Source organism: Gracilinanus agilis, chromosome 2 (assembly GCF_016433145.1).
Source record: "Gracilinanus agilis isolate LMUSP501 chromosome 2, AgileGrace, whole genome shotgun sequence".
In the NCBI taxonomy this organism is placed as follows: domain Eukaryota; kingdom Metazoa; phylum Chordata; class Mammalia; order Didelphimorphia; family Didelphidae; genus Gracilinanus; species Gracilinanus agilis.
The window spans coordinates 290,119,686-290,137,679 of record NC_058131.1 but is presented as its reverse complement, the minus strand read 5'-3'; the positions used below and the strand labels follow the sequence as shown (position 1 = coordinate 290,137,679).

At 42.1% G+C, this 17,994-nt stretch overlaps 1 non-coding gene across 1 annotated transcript; it reads left to right on the top strand.

Moving 5' to 3' along the window:
- The first annotated feature begins 11,454 nt into the window (after positions 1-11,454).
- Positions 11,455-11,527, top strand: TRNAM-CAU. Its single transcript has one exon. It is a non-coding gene; the product is annotated as a tRNA-Met (tRNA).
- The last annotated feature ends 6,467 nt before the right edge of the window (positions 11,528-17,994 follow it).

Here is a 17,994-nt window from a genome sequence, read left to right as displayed (position 1 = left end):
AGTATTGGGAGCAACTTCAGGGGGCAGAGGTGTGCTAGAGCCGGCTCGAACCTGCTCACAAAACTCAGTTGTTAAACTTTCAATGTAAGCATTTACATTTCAGAAATGGACATACTACAAATAGGACTTAATTCCAAGTGTGTCATCAATATTGATTTTCTTTCCTCCCAGAGAGGCAGTCATTAAATATTTACCAGCACACTCCTGATACTAGAATTCTGTTCTGGAGACAGCTAGGTAGCTCAGTGGATTGAGAGTCAGGCCTAGAGAACAGGAGGACAGGAGGTCCTGGGTTCAAAATTGTCCATAGACACTTCATAGCTGTGTGGCCCCCCCCCCCCTCCGTGTCTAGCCCTTACTGCTCTTCTGCCTTGGAACTAATACATAGTATTGATTCTAAAATGAAAAGTAGGGGGTTTTTTATGTAAGATGTCTACTTTTGTTAGAGAGGGAGAGAAGAAAAGTGGAAGGAAAAATGAGAATTAGACCTTGTAGTAGAAAGAAACTAAAATCAATTGATCTGTGCTCAGTATCCAGTGCTGAGGGGCTAAATCCATGATTACTTAACAATGTCATCACATAAATGCTGACACTTAAATATGTGCCTGAGAGGTCGCATTCCATAATGCACAGGGAAGAGTCAGGAAGACCTAGATTCCAGGCCATTCCTGCCTCTTCCACACACTAGCCATGGGACCCCAAACAGTCACGTAGCCCGTCGGTGACCCAAGTGCCTCTCTCGAACGCAAGTCTCAGAAAATGCTGACATGCCTTGGTAGAAGGTATTCCTAACAGGTGGCTCCTTCATCCATGAAGAAGATGAAGAAGGAGTTTTATAGATCTATACACACATTCACAGTAGAGTAGGGCCCCGGGATCCACGGCGATACGTCCCAAGACCTACTGCAGACGGCTGAAACCTCGGCTATGAGGGCACCCGATATTAACCGTGCGTCACTGAGTCACAGACCGTACAGGCAGCACAAAATCAATTCTTGAGGGAAGTTGCATCGGGGCACAGATATGAAGACAGAGACAAGTCGTACTGGGCTGGTGGACTTCAGGTTACAACTTGTTCTCATTCAGCAGTCAGTTTGAAACAAACTTTTATTTTTTTTTCTGTAATTTTCCAAATTTTCCAGTTTTTTTCATTTTTTTTTAACATGGTTAACTACAGGTAACTGAATCAGCACATAGGATAGAGGGGCACAACTATATAGTCTATCCAATGGGCCCTGGTGTAGCATTACTATAGGCAACCAGGTAGCAATAGGCAGAGCAGTTGGCCTAGAGTCAGGAAGACCCGAGTTCAAATCCAGCCTCAGACATCAGCTGTGTGACCCTGGGCAAGTCACTTAAAAGGTATGGTCGCCAGGAATCAGATTAGCTCGATTCCAAATTTAAAATAGACCCAAGTCAGAATGACTTTTATGGAAGTTTATTTACAATTAGGAAGGTTGAAGGTAGGGAAATTGAGAGAAATTCTGGCCTGGACCAGAGGTCCGTACCTGATGAGAATTTAGAGGCCCAGCAGAGGAGCACAGAAGTTAATTAAACAAGGCTTCTAGCCACAAGGCCTTTTACAATTAGAGAGGCCTCCCTGAGGGTAGAGCCTCCAGAAATGCCAAGAGAAGAGAGAGTCAGCCTAACTTACCTACTTGACAATTCAGAGGGAAGCCAGCTGAAGTCTCACCAGGGATCCTTCAACACCAAGTTCAAAGCACCAACCCCCCCCACTGGAAGTTACCATCATATTTAAGAGATGGCAGCTTTTGCCACTTCCTGCATCCACCTCCAATTTCAAGCGGACAAATGGCAGCTTCAACACTGTTTTGGACTGCCCAAAGGGCAGTCCCTTGTTTTTGGTTTGTTACTTATTGTCACGTGTGGGTAACTGATCTCCCTCCCCACTAATCTGGGTGGGGTGACATTATTTCTGATGACTAGAGCCTAACAATGAACAAAGATGAGCTAATTCCATTTACACACTGCCTCTGTTCCTTCATCTAAACTGGGTTAATAGCTCCAAGGGTTGTTAGTATCAAATAGGATATCTAAAAAGCATATAACTTGTAGAAGACTCTTAAAAAATACCTGTTCCTACCCCATTCCCTCCCCCCACAACCAGAAGAGTCAAAGAAGCACAATATCAACTTTTAAACAATGAATAGGGAAGAAGGGAAGTGTTTTAAAGAAAATACCTGGACCTCTGGAAAGGTTGGTCAGCCCCTGCCAGCACCCAAAGGAAGTGTTATCAAGAACATGTGAAGAGAGATTCTTTCCTGCAAAATATAAATGAACCAGAGACAGCTGGTTGACTCAGTAGATTGAGAGCCAGGCCTACAGATGGGGGAGGTCCTAGGTTCAAATCTAGCCTCAGATAGGGCACTGTCTCAGATAGGGAAGGGGCACTGTCTCAGGTCATAGGCAGACGCCCCCAAGGAGTTACAGAGAAAAATGAGAGGCACCCAAGACAAATGCCCAAAAATTCACAGAAAAATCCTTATTTATAGGAGAATCCATTTCTACAATGGTTGGAGACAGTGTTGAATAGTCTTACATTGGCTTTACAATGAACACATTCAAACTTATTAACATCTTCAAGAAATTTGAAAATAGCTTCACAATCAATATTTTACAGAAATAATCAGGAAGGTGGAGACAAATTCAAGAAGGGGAGTAGTTGAGGACCAGATTATCTAGAAGGAGCTGATGAGAGGATCAATCAAGTCACTGGGCTTGACCTCCTGTTAGAGGCTTCAATAATCCAAATACAAAGATACAATAGGAGAGTCTTCTAAGACAAAAAAGTATTCAAGATTGATACTTAAGATCTGATCCCTGATACTATAAAGAGTAAAATAATAAAAAGGCAGAGGACTGGGTAAAAAAAAAAAAAAATCTTTAATAGTAAAGAAAAGGTCTTAGTTCCAACAAGCTCCTGCTCTTCCCTTCCAGTCCACAGCTCAACTGGATAGAAAGTCCCATTCAAAGGTTCCCTGCCCCCAGCATGGGATTGGTCTGTTTATAGATGAGTCCCACACCAGGATTTAGGGGGAAGGGAACCCTGGGAGGTGCAGGGCATGCTGGGGGATGTAGTTCTCCAGCATGTAGCCTTTTTTCAAAGCACACAGTACTTCGGGATCTAAGACCTTTAGCCTAGGACTCTTGCCTGGGGCAATTCCCAGACAAACTCACTTAAAGCCGTAAAGCTTTTGAAAGGATATGGAGTGGGGGAGAAACACCAACTTTTAGATATTAATAACTTGAGAATATCACACCAATTTCTCGCGCCACACAGGGGTCTGAAGTTTTAGAGAACAAGGGATATATCCTCTCCCTGTCTCCTACTGTGTGGAGAACATTTGAGATTTGAATTGAAAAATGCTAGAGAATAAGAGGGATTCATTAACCAAGAATAACCAGACCTATGGCTGAGGGGAGGGGGAGTGCAGAAGAAGAACCTAGTTGAGACCAGATCATCCATCTGTTCACACCCTACCTTCTACCCATTCCTTAGCTCCTTGATATAACTGCCCCACCTTGGGGTGCTCCAGCTTGAGACAAAGCATTGGTGGCAAAGCACTTGGGCCATTCCATCACTGCCACTCTAGAGGACAGGGGTACCTATTAATATATGTATATACATGGTCATTAAATCCTATTGACCAGAGGAAGAGCTGGACACTTCTTCACTGGCATCTGCAAAAAGAGGAAGAGGTGATTTTCCCTGGAACAAAGATTCAGGGATCTAGGGGTCAGTCCAAAGGGAAAACTATGTGGGGATAAAACAAGTCAGTGTCCTGTCCCTCCTCACCCTATATCACTATACCTAATCCAATGTATGCCCTTCCCCATGAATTTAGCCTTTATGAGGGAATGTTTAACCTCTGGAAATGTCTCCCCTGGTCCTCTCCCTTATAATCTGGGCACACCCAATGGGTTTCATCTCTTCTTCCTATGCCACCTGTCAACTTGAAATCTAGGAACCTCAAGTTTGTTCCTTGGGAAAATGCCTTGAGGGGAGTCCCAGACTGACTTTGTTTCAGACTGAACAATAGACCTTAAAGTACTTAAAGATCCCAGTTAAAGTGGGACTAATAGATGTGATCAAATGTTAAGTACCCTTTTTGTCTTAGAGCTTTCTCCCCTTGTATCAAAGTCCCTATCCCAGGTAGCCCAGGCCTTGGCTGGACTCTTTCTTTAGTATCCTTTGTAAAGCATTAGCCTCTCCCTGATAATCCTTGTCTTGGACTTCTCATCTCCTAGTAGCCATGGTAATGCCAATCAATCATACTTCCCAGTCCTTATTTCCCCCAAAAGGTATATAAGTTCCCAAGTTCTATTGTTCTTTGGAGAATCATCTTGCCTGTGATTCTTCCTGAGATACTGTCCCCAAAGCCCCAGGGTTCCACTCTGGTTTTTAGCACTTGGCTCTGTGTGGCTGGTGATATTTAAGGACCTGTCTCTTTCCTGATTAAAGATGTGTCTCGAGATCTATCATCTCCAGATAATCTAATAAAAACAGTTTAGTTGATAAGGAAATAACAGGGACACGGGAGATCTTTCTGTTAGCTCATAGCTGCTTCATCCAACTCTCTCTCTTGCAGCACGGAGTTTATTATATATACTTCAAGACTCATTTCACATAAAAGAACCCCCCCCAAAAAACTTCACATGTGCACAGAAACACAAATTATGTCACATCAAAGCACAATAAAGTTATAGTTTTACAAAGAATTTTCTTATGAAGATAATGCCGGATGAGAAAAAGTCTCAAGGTTAAAAATGAGCCTCACTTTATCTAAAAGTTATTTTGCCTGAGCTTGCCACTCGGTGACCTTGGGACCCCTGGAGCAGTTAGAGAGATATACCCACAGTTACAGCTTTATTCTGCTGAGTGAAAAAAGGCTGTTAACTCATTAAGTGCTGGTTTACTAAGAACTTAAAGATTTCCTAGAGGCTATGTTTTTCAAAAAGTCAAGGTATGGACCATAAAAGGGGTCAAAAGTGGAGTCTCAGATTTTCATGTATTTGAGACTCTGTTTCTCTTATTGGCCTCCCACAGATTTGGTTTTGCTGACTACTTTAGTGGTTCTGTGTTTTTCCAAGTCAACATACCCTTTACCATCTACCATTCTTCCAGCCTGAATCCTAACCAGGTCTTGTCAGCTATCTACCCCTTCTCCACTTCCCAGTGTGATATTGTTGTGTGCCCGCAGAGAACCCGTCATGGCCAATCCCTTCCTAGGAGAATTCAAATAGATCACATTCTCTTTGTTTTGAAGAAGCATTCTGTCTTTAAGAGCCTAGAACCTAGACTGGATTTTCATCTCAGAAATCCAAAGAAGGAGAGTGTTTACTTACTCAAATCTACTGGATAAATAATGAATACATGCCACCATGTGAAGGTTCTCCCAGGGAAAGAAAAGACCCATTCAATCATCCTATTCAGTTAGGAAAAATATATCCTTTTTTAAAAAAGGAAAGCTATTTTAAAAGGCAAAGATTATTGTACTGTTGACAGTAAAGCCAGAAATGGGTCTGGTCTTTTCTTGTGCATCCATAGACACTGGCAAACACCGGCTAACCAAGGGGTTGTTTGTAAAAGATTGAGTTCTGACCATTGCCACCTGTGCCCATCTAAGGGGTGGAAGAAGAGAAAAAGAAGGTTGAGTTGACCCCTTTATGAAAATTGCTGCTTGATCATAAGCACCCTAGTGTAGGGACTTTGCAGACTTCCCAGAGGATGACTAACTCTGTGTTTTCCCCTCACCCCGGACTTTGGAGACCCCCTTTTGCAAGCAAGTCAGCATGATTAGGCTAAATGTAAGCCTACCCTGCAAAACCAGATTGGTAATTGCTAGCTAGCAGATTCATTTGTAGCAATTCTGAGAAATGAGCTTCATCCTTTTTCTCTAGTACCCCACCAGGGGCATCATCCTCTCTATATCTTAAGTTGCTCTACTGAGCATGGGGAGCCAGGCCATACCTTTTACAGGAAAACCCACTGATTTCAGCAGTACTCTGATACTGAAGTGCCTCAATACAACAGGAGTGAGAGCAGAAATAAAACACTTTGCTGTCTTACTAGATGGGCCTGTGTACAATGTAAAGAGGACTATATAGAATACAAACTCCTGGCGGGCAGGAACTTTTCCATTTTTGTCTTTGTATTCCCAGGAGCCAGCACATAATACTGACTTAACAAGAACCTGTTGCCTAATTCATGCTTGTCCCAGAGTTTTCCTTCAAAGCCTTTTCTTTAAAGGAAGAAGACAGAGTACATCAGAGAAGTCAAAAACTAGACCACATTGCAACCTGGTATAGTCCAACCAGATTAAAATGAAATTGGGAAAAATTTAACAAAATAAATAAAAATACAATAGAACATAGATAATGTTAATATGTGGTCAGAATGCTTTCTGCAGGGATCCTAATGGCTTAATGGCTCTGCTTCATTTTGAATCTGACACCACTGGGGAAATTTTCCTTTATTAGACTTTGACAGGAGTAGGAAGATGAGAGGAGTTTTAGTCACAGTAAATTTGCCTTTACTTCTGCCTCAACTGCATGCCTATTCCACCATTCAATATTTACTGTTCTCACTGGTCTCCTCCATTCCTTCCTCCCCTTTATTTCACTGACACCCTTTCTTCCTCTCCCACGTTCCATTTACTCTGAACATCTTCTCATTTCTCCTAAATACCTGAATCTTTTCACTCCTTTCCCTCTCTATCACAAATACCATCACCAGTAGCCACATGCTGTCTAACTAGAAATTGATACTCATTTATCTATAGGTAGACCTTTGACTTGAAGGACAACCCGAAATTCTGCATAGACCCTGAAGCGAGGAAATGGGAAGCAAAGGAATGGAACTAATGAAATATTTAATCTAATACTCTAATAAATGTCAACACTTCTTGGGATACTATCTCACTTAAGGATTGAGTCTGGGGGCAGCTGGGTGTCTCGGTGGATAAAGAGCCCGGCTCAGAGACAGGAGATCTGGGGTTTAAATCTAGCCTCAGATAATACCTAACTATGTGGCCATGGGCAAATCACTTAACCCCCATTGCCTAGCCCTTACCACTCTTCTGCCTTAGAACCAATACATAGTATTGAGTCTATTGTCCCATAAATGCATGAGCATCATCAGTGTGTTAAATTTAAATTAATGTCCAATAACCCCAAGTATTATATTTTATAAGGTTTATTATTAATCACTTGAAATAGAAGAAACAAAAGAACAAAAGTATAAAGCCAGGGCAGCTGGGTAGCTCAGTGGATTGAGAGCCAGGCCTAGAGATGGAGTCAGTGTTGACTCCAAGATGGAAGGTAAGGGTTTAAAAAAAAAAAGTATAAAGGGCAGCTGGTAGCCCAGTGGATTGAGAGTCAGGCCTAGAGATGGGAGGGTCCTAGGTTCAAATCTGGCCTCAGACACTTCCCAGCTGTGTGACCCTGGGCAAGTCACTTGACCCCCATTGCCCGCCCTTACCAATCTTCCACCTATGAGACAATACACAGAAGTTAAGGGTTTAAACAAAACAAACCAAAAAAAAGTATAAAGCCAAAGTAAAAAACACCTGGGTAAAATTCTCCTGCCTGGCTCTCACTCAACCTCCACAACCACCTTCCAAGGAGCAGAGAGAGAGGGAGGAGCTACATCCACAACTTTATCTCATTTTATATTTATTATTTATTTATATTTATATTTTATATTTATAATCTTTATCTATTTTATAAGCACATAATATGAAAATGAAAATGGGAAGCTGGGAAAGTTCTGGGAGAGTTCTGGGGAGCAGATTCTAATTACACAACCCCCCTTGTGATTCCATTAGGAAATGAGCATGTAGAAATCTCCCAGATTTATATGCTTAGTTTCCCAAATGAATCATTACACATAACCAACTTATATCTCTAAAGATCTTTAATCAGAGATACATACAATATTGCACTTTCTAAGGAGAAATTACAATAATTTGGGGATAATATAGAAATAAAAGAGAAAGAGAACAAAACCAATGATTGCTAAGAAAAAGCCAATTAGGGGGCAATCCCCTTTGGCATAAGAGTTTACATTCAAAATAAATGTTTTCAACCCCTCCACATTTCAATTCACTACATCCCAAAATTCATTTTGGATCTTTTGGTGCAGTGTGATTTCTGCAGGTTTTTTTTTATGGCGCCTTCTCCAAACAGTTCACTTTCTTGATTTGGGGAGGTAGCAAGTTTCTTATCCTAAAATTACTCTTAAATATGAAAAATGTTTATCAATCTAGAATTTTATGACAATAATACAAACCCCCTGAGGAAAGTGTTGACCAATACATAGATCATCCTGGGATACATGGCTGAGTTATGAAGTATATGAATCAATTGTCAAAAGAAAATTAAAAACATAAAAAAAAAACAAATAAAAGAGAAAAAAGTAACTTCTGAATGAAACATAAAATATCAAAGTCTCATGAGTAAAAGTTCTAAGTAAAGAAGAATAAGGCAATAATAGTTCCATGAATCAGGGCCCAATTAAAGTGATTTATGTCCCACAAGCCTATAGTAGCAATTAAGCACTTTCTCGGGGGAGGTCCACAAGCCACTTGCTAAAAGTGTGTAAACTCCAGAAGCAACTGACCAGCCCCTGGGCAGTGCTAAGCAAATGTAAAGACTGGAATTGGCTCATGTAAAGTGGAGGAAGGGACAGGAAGTAATGTGGGAAAAGGGCTATAAAACTCCTGAACTTCCTGTCCAAGGGACTCTTAGATCTGAATTTTCAGCTTGGAGGATCTTGGACTGGGACTATGGCTTGGAGCTATGATTTGGGACTTCAACCTGGGACTCTGGCTCTTGAATTGCTTCTGGTAAGACTGCTTCTAGAGCAGTCTTACCTCCTTTCCTGGCTTCTAGAGAGATTAGTTCCAGAGAGGCCTCTCCTTCTTGGAGGAGGCCGTGTGGATTGAACTCTTGTTTAATTCGTCACTGAGTCCTCTGCCTGAGGGGTTAACAAGCCCTGTGTGAGTTGAGCCTGGCCTGGAGCAACATTTAGGGTAATAGGCTAGTTTTCTTACTCTACCCTCTTTTACATTTTTCTACATTCCCTCTTTCCACCTCTTTGTAAATAAAGCTACTGAAAGTCAATTTGACTTGAGCTATAATATTTTAAATCATTGACCACAGTATTATCTTAGAATTCTCATATATTTAGTCAAACCATTAATTTTAATTCCTTACAGAAAGCATAAAGATGCCTAACATTTGAACCCAGGTGCTCCTGATTTTTGAGGCAAAGAATTTAGCACTCTTCTATCTTTCGGGAATTTTAGAGTTGGAAGGGACACAATTGGCCAGTTAGCATTAAAGTTCAGCCCACACATAACTTTGTCCTTCAGTAAAGAAATAAAAAGAGAGGAGGATCAATTGGTCCTTTCAGAATGACTGATGAAAAGCAAGCCACTGCTCTCTATGTTAAGGAAGTCTAGAATCCAGATTCAATTTTATTAAAACAAACCGGTGAGTCAAAGAATATAACCATCTACTATAGTGGGATACAAAGGATACAAATATTAAGGCCCAAGTGGGATGTAAACAAGCACAAACCCTGCCCTCAAGAGGTTTACATTGGATCCTAAGAGGAATGGAAATACATTAATTGTGTAAAGACTGGATCTAGGATTTCATTGGTATATAGGGAACACTGAGATGAGGAAATTCTCTCTAATGACAGACTAAAGCACCTTCTCTGCAATTTACAGTCTTGGAGAATTGCCTAGGATTACTGAGAGGATAAGTAATCAGGATTCCACAGAACCCACAGATTGAAAATACATTGATAAGTAAGTTCCATATAAGTTGAATAATAGTAGGGCAGATAGAAGGGGCAGTGGACAGAGCACTGGGCTGAAGTCAGGAAGACTAGAGTTCAAATTCAGTATCAGACACTTACTACTAGCTGTGTGATTTAGGCAAGTCACTGTTTGCCTCAGTTTCCTCATTTGTAAAATGAGTTGGAGAAGAAATGGCAAACCACTTCGGTGTCTTTGCTAAAAATAAACAAACAAACCTGAAAAAGGGTTAGGACTGAACCCCTCGTTCAAGGAATCAAGTTCATCAGCTCCTCAATATTTGAATAAGAAATTTTATTTAAAATATATGGGAGGGGTGGGAGTGACAGTGGCTAATGTCTCCCAATCCAATTGTGTTTATTTTATTTGCCTTCTATAAAATCAAATCCAGTCTTATTATTAAAAACAAAAAATAACCAATCCTTACCTTCCATCTTACAATCAATATTGTGTATTGGTTCCAAGGCAGAAGAGCTGTAAGCTAGGCAATGGGGGTTAAGTGACTTGCCCTGGGTCACACAGGTAGGAAATGTCTGAGATCAAATTTGAGAACCTCCCGATTCCAAGGCCTGGCTCTCAATCCACTGACCCACCTAGCTGGCCACGACCTAATTTTTTTTTTTTTAAATGACTAGAACATTGCACCCCACTGCAAAAAGGCTAGCTTGGGGGAAAACATAAAATTTATCTCAGAAGACTAGAAAGTTTGAGCAAGATAATACATAAGGGGGAAGGGAGGGGCGAGGACAGAAGAGGTCGCTGCCTTTACATTCAGCTCCAGCAGCTATTCTGTCAAAGTGTCAACAGATTTTGGTGGTCCCCTTTGCTGCCCCCACCTCAAGTCGTTTGTTTCCGGTTGGGTTTTGTGGAGGCTCCACCTTGAGTGCGTAGAAACTGGCAGGTAGAAAAACCGAGGTAAAGAGATTAAAAGGTGGAGGAGGATCCTGAGGAGGAGCCCTCTCACTCCCACCCCCACCCCTCCGGCACATCCCTTGAACCGCCCAGAAGTGAATTTCACGGATGAATGCTACCTTCCCTTCTTCCCAGTCAGGACCAAGGCATGTCCATGCGGGAGGGGGGGGTGAGGAAAGGAGGGGGGGTAGGAGGAGAATCCCTAAATCCAAGCCACAACCCCAAGGAAGCTGGGAAAGGAGTGGGGGGGCGGGATGAGGTGGAGAAGGAATACGGGGTTTGGAGTTGAGGAATATGGGAAGATGTGATAGGTAAAGTGGCCTAAGGTGGGTAACTTGAGGCGCGAGAAGAGTTTAGGAAGGGAGGGAGGGAAGAGAGTTCCATACAATGCCACATATTTGGGGGAGGAGATAGCGGGGAGCTGGGGAGGCAGCTCAAGTGTTCTGAGTAAGAAAGGGATTTGAGGAGTCTAGAGATGTTGAGTTGGAAGGTGAGAAAGGAGGTTTTGGAGCTTGAGGGTGCCGCAGATTATCCGCGGTAGATGGGGAATTGGTAAGGTTGGTGGAAAGAAGAATTTGGGAATAAATGAAAAACAAGATTAAATATTGTTGAAAGGAACGGCGGCTGGAGTGGGGAGGCAGCAGCCCCAAGATTTAAGAGGACTTATAGCAGCTTAGGGGAAAACCAGCAAGGAGCCTCGTTAGCGCAGTAGGTAGCGCGTCAGTCTCATAATCTGAAGGTCGTGAGTTCGATCCTCACACGGGGCATCCGCAATTCATTTTGTTCTGGAAACACTGTAGTAAAAGTAAGGGAAGGCTTGATTTAAAAGAAAACTTTGTTGTAACAATCAGAAGTGTACAAAAGTGGAATGGAAAAGTGGAAACCCTTGTGCACTGGGTTCAAGAGAAAATTAGTCTCTGTTGGGACACCATACCGGATCTTGTTCCTCTCGAGCATGGGTAGGGGTGGGGATGGGGGTGAGGTGGGGTAGGGAGGAGGTTCTTTCGCTCTCTAATCCGATTGAGGACCGAACGGAAATTGAAATGAGATGTTGCTACTTATTCCTACACACACTATTGTTCATTTTATTTTCGGGAAAAAAAAATCTTTTTTTTTTTTAAATAAAGTTATTCGTTACATACCTGACCCCATCTCACTCACGCAGCCGCTCTTCAAGGACTTATTTGACCCGAGCTTAAGACTCAGAGCGAAACAGCTCCGGGGGAAGGGTTTTGGGGCACGAACTTTCTCTGTGATTTTGCCCCACTGTTCTGTTACCTCTCAAACAACAGGCCTCTTTTCTTTTTGCCCAGAGGAAAGGCACCTCGGCATAGGGTTCTTTTCATTGGGTCTACCAAAAACAAACTCCAACTTCCCGAAAGAGGGGAGTTCAGGTGTTTTCTAAGAATGGGTTATACAGCCCTCCATCTAGATTACAGTCCTTGTAACCCAGAGAGGTTCCCAGGCTTTGTGAGAGCCTAACACCTCTTAAAATTCGCTTCAAAATTGCGGTCAGTTTGTGAGTGAGGGTAATCTTTTCCGACTCCAGATGGCCTCCAAATCCCTGCCCCACCCCCACTCCAGGTCACTCAGCTTCTTCTCTAATCTTACTCAGCCTGCTTCCTCCAGTTCACTTGGTCTCTAAATTACGGACTATTTTTCCAGTGGAATATAATAAGCTCCTTGAGGGCAAGTATGATCTCATTATTCCGTTTGCATCTCAGAAGCCTGCTGCTCCAGCTCCTGGCAAATGTTTGCTCTTAATAAATGCTTGTCCATTCATTCATTGATTGATTTACAGAGCTCAGTTACTCATGGCCCTCCTCTGGGAGTTAATCTCTCTTAGAATTTGGTCACAACCTGGCAAACTTTAAAAACTTGTCTCCAACATAAAAACTGGTAACAATTGCATCATGTATGGAGGTCCCCAACCCACTCCAAGGGAAGCCACCCCAGTCCCCTTCTTTCAGAGAATTGAAATTTTTGTACTTCGGAGAGGTTTAATCAAAATCATTCAACATTTACTGAGCACCTACTATGTGCACCATTTTGTTTGATAAGAGATACAAAGATTAATTAATCAGTTCACTACCCTCTCCCATATCCAGGCTTGCCAAAATCTGTCATCCAAACCAAGATTATCATCTGTTGTGGGGGGTCTTGAGGTGAACCCCCAGGGTTTGGGAAGGGCACCCTTTGCAAGAATGCAAGATTCCAATACTTAGCTTAAAAATAAAAAGAGAAATTTATTAATTTGGAATTTATGTTGAATTTGGCTGGGAGAACAGCACAGATGGAAAGGTGCCTCCCAGATGGCATTTATTCTGAGGTCTTTATACTCTTTACAACAGTGAAGACATGACCCTGTGTCACGGTGATAAAGACATGACTCTAGTATGGTATACACTAAGGGAGGGGTGATGTTTGTTGGTTATCTGACTAGGGTCTGCCTGAAGAAAAGGGTGACCCTCACAGTTTAGCAGATAGATAGAAACCCTAGATACAAACTGATGGTATCAAGGCATAGCCTGGAGGTGTATTTCTATGTCCATCTCAAAATCTAAAGGATGACCCTCTCAGGGTCTTATCAGATGTTTAGGGTTAGTAGTCACAAGGATGTAAGGGAGCAAAGAAATTTTCCTACTTACAGTTTGGTCTAAAACACTTCTTTAATTTGGGGGTACTGTAAGGGGTAAAAAGGGGTTTTTTGGTTGAATATATTAAAAGGTTAGGTTGCCAGAGAGTTGAATAATTATCAATTCCCAATTAAAGAATAACCTCAAGTCAAAATGACTTTTATGGAAGTTTATTTACAAATGAGAAGAGAGAGAGAAAGTAAGAAATTTAGAGAGAGGTTAAGGTAAGATAATTAACCTGACAAACTAATTCACTTAGGTCCCTGGTTTAACCCAAGCAGATCTAACTAGTCCTCAATTGGAAAAGGGCCAAACTGAGGCCTGAGGCCCTGGAGACATATGAAGCAAAAGCTTCAGTCACAGAGTCTCTTTTGAAAGGGAAGTTCCTTAAGAGAAGTTCAGGAAGATTCAGTCTTTACACTCACCACATGGAATTCCAAAGGAAAGATTTACGAACAGTCTCACCAGTTTCAGAGCACCCCCAAGTCCTGGTCAGGAACCAAAAGAGCTCCTTCAGGTCCCGGTCATGAACCAGAAGAGAGCCTTGAGCTCACTGAGGTCTCTTTTTAAAGGGGCCTCTTTTGCATCACTTCCTGTGCCTTCCTCTTAGTTTATACGTCCAATCACAACAGACACTTTTCTTAGGACTGCCCAGGAGGCAGTCAGTAAATTTTGATTTGTCACTCACTCTAGCACACGTGGATAGCAGATCACCCAACTTGTGAGTTAAGTGGAGATGTTTTCACCTTTTGTGATTAAATCTAAAGATGGGCAGGGTATATTCAATCTATTTATCACAGTACAATGTTCCATGCCACATCCAAACCCCATTCTCCATTCCTGGACATTCAGTTCCTCATTCCCATCCCTATCAACCCTTTAATACTGAAGTTTCAACCAAATATTACCCATACCTTCAGCTATGCCCTCTGATTGATGCCTGTTCTCAAAGCAACAATTATTCGTAATTATTCATCTCCCGCTTCTTTGATCTTTTAGCTGTCACAGAAACCTGAGTATCCCTTGAAGACACAGCCCCTTGGCTTCCGTTCCCAGTACTGGCTGCACATTCATTCATTCTCCTAATGCTTAATAGTTGTTTATTGACTGGTAGAGGAGGGGTAATTGGAATATTCTTTGTTCCCCATTTCTATTTCATGGTTTTCTCCCAATCTCTATCACTTAGTAATCTCTTCCTTTGAGGATCATACAATTCATATCTACCACTTAATCAAAATCTTGGTAGTTGTTATCCATAGAAATCCAGGTCATTATCCTGTTGACTTGTAATCTAGAAACCCCCAAACTTATAGTCTCATGAGGTCTGATAACTCCCCAGTTTCAGTTACCTTGAAAGTGAAGACCTTGTCAAACTCTATTCTTTGTCTACACTATGACTTCCAACCTCTCAATTCTCTTTCTAGGCTATCTCCTATTTCAGTGATGTTGAACCTTTTAGAGATGGAATGTGGGCTCCATTCCCCACCCCAGAGACCTAGTGCCACCCCTCCAGACCCAGTGCTGTGCCTCATTCCCCATCTCACTCCTCTGCCCTACCCCATACCCCAGACAGTGGAGGGAGGAAACACTCCCATTGGACTGCTGGGCAGGGAGCAGGTGATGAGAGGTGTGTGTGGAGAGGGGGAGGAAAGTGATCCCAGCATTCTGTTCCCCTCCATCTCTGCTCCTCTCCAGCTATGTGCCATGCTGTGAGCTATGCTCTCCTCAAACCTATCTCCTCTCCAATCCCACCACAGGCATCACCTTTGCCATGGACGCAACAGACTGCTATCTGCGCAGCTCCCTCATGCTGCATGTGAGGCCCTCCCAGTCAGCACCTTACCTGAGACAGGGGTGGGAGGAAGCGCTTCCATTGGCTGCTGGGCAGAAGGGCAGGGGAAGTGAGGAATGTTCTCAGGTGCATGTAGAGGGGGAGAGGAACAGCTCCACCCCAAGTCCCTCTGGCTTTCTAGTAATAATTCTGGCCAGCAAACTGCAGGTGTGCCCACAGAGAGGGCTCTGCATGCCCTTTTTTGCATATGTGCCATAGGTTTGCCACCACAGTCCTAGTCTAACTGTATTACAAATTCAGACCAGAGACTTTCCCAATATGAGATTGTTCTTTTGAGTAATGAAAGCATCACATTGAAAAGGTGCGGCGTGTTAAATCCAGCTACACTGTTGCCTGATTTGCCTATGAATGGTGTGGCATTACACAAGTATGAGCAAGTAGTAAAATTAGTAGAACAGCCTAGGCCAGATTTAAAAGATGTTCCCATTGAAAATGCTGACCTAAATCTGTTTACTGATGGCTCTTCTTACTTGCACAATGGGATCTGATACACTGGTGTAGCAGTGGTCATGGAGTCTGAAACTCTGTGGTATGCATCACTGCCTAGCAATATTAGTAGTGCTCAGGGGGCAGAGTTGATAGGAATTAAGGAAGCTTGTAACCTAACTGAAAATGGTAAAATCTATATAGACCAGTGGTTCCCAAACTTTTTTGGCCTATTGCCCCCTTTCCAGAAAAAATATTATTTAGCCCCCTGGAAATTAATTTTTTTTAATTTTAATAGCAAATAATAGGAAAGATAAATGCAACTGTGGCCATCATTGCCCCCCTGGATCGCTGCTGCACCTACCAGGGGGTGGTAGTGCCCACTTTGAGAATCACTGATATAGACTCTAAATATGGGTTCTCAGTGTGCCATGTAACAGGTACAATATGGAGAAATCAAGGTTTTGTAACATCTAGAAGCAAACAAATAGCCCGTGCACAGATAATTACAGATTTTCTAGAAGCTATACAAAAACCTAAGCAAATAGCTATAATTCACTGTAGAGCACATGGGTATGGGAAAGATTCTGTGTCTAAGGGTAATCAGCTAAATTCGCTACAAGAAGAGCTCCAGTCTATGTCATGAATCTGTCAGTCACAGAGTCAGCTAGTCTTACCAAAGTTTCAAAGACTCAGAAATTCAGGCATGGCAAGAAAAATTTGGAGCGAAGGAAGTGAATGGATTATGGCTCTCAGACACAGGAAAGCCAGTCTTACCAAAGAAGTTCTATTACCATGTTTGTAATTCCATCCTTGGTAAAGGACACTTTGGAACTCAAGCCTTAAAGTGACAATGGATAGTGCTGGGAATAATATCATTTGCAAATAGAGTCTGTAGCAAATGTACTATCTGTTAGAAGTTCAATCAGGGTGTATCTAAGAAGAAAGATTTAGGTGGTAGACCTTTGGCATATACCAGTGATGGGCAAACTTTTTAAAGAGGGGGGGCAAAGGAAAGGAAATGTTCATCTGTCAGTCTGTTTCTAAGGCAACTCTTTCTAAGTTTCATTGTATTGTATCCTACTCATTGTATTCATCAGATTATGAATAATGTATGGAAGGCTGGTCAGAACATTTCAGGGGGCTGCATCTGGCCTGCGGGCCATAGTTTGCCCATCACTGGCATATACCCTTTTTGAAAGTTTACAGATAGATTAAATTAATATGCCCAAAGTTGGAAAATACAAATATTGGTTAGTGCTGGTAGATAGACTTACATGTTGACCTGAAGCTTTTCCATCAGGTAAAAATACAGCATGGTTTGTAGTGAAGATATTGCTGAAGGAAATAATTCCTAGGTTTGGAGTCCCTGCTAACATAGACTTGGACCGTGGAAGTCACTTCACACAAGAAATACTAGCAAAAGTTTATGAAAATCTAGGAATAACAGCTAGTTTTTTTATTAGACATTTATTAATATTCGTTTTTAATCTGTTTACATACTTGATGCCCCTACTTTCCCCTTCACCCCCTGCTCTCCCCCCCACCCATGGCCAACGCACATTTCCACTGGTTGTAACATGTGTCCTTGTTCAGGGTCTATTTCCCATTCATGTCCGCCTCAGCCCATGCATTCAAGCAATTATTTATCTTATATGTTTCCTCTCCTGCAGTCCTTCCTCTGAATGTGGGTAGCATCTTTACCATAAATCCCTCAGAGCTGTCTTGTGTCATTGCAGTGCTGCTGGTACAGGAGCCCATTACATTTGATTTTACCATAGTATATCAGTCTCTGTGTACAATGTTCTTCTGGCTCTGCTCCTTTCACTCTGTATCACTTCCTGGAGGTCTCTCCAATTTGCATGGAATTCCTCCAGTTTATTATTCCTTTTAGCACAATAGTATTCCATCACCTGCATATACCACAATTTGTTCAGCCATTCCCCAATTGAAGGACATCCCCTCATTTTCCAGTTTTTTGCCACTACAAAAAGCGCAGCTATAAATATTTTCGTACAAGTCTGTTTATCTATGATCTGTTTGGGGTACAAACCTAGCAATGGTATGGCTGGATCAAAGGGCAGACAGTCTTTTATAGCCCTTTGGGCATAGTTCCAAATTGCCAGCCAGAATGGCTGGATCATTTCACAACTCCACCAGCAATGCATCAATGTCCCAATTTTTCCACATCTCCTCCAACATTCATTACTCTCCCCTTCTTTATTTTAGCCAATCTGCTAGGTGTGAGGTGATACCTCAGAGTTGTTTTGATTTGCATTTCTCTAATTATTAGAGATTTAGAACACTTTCTCATGTGCTT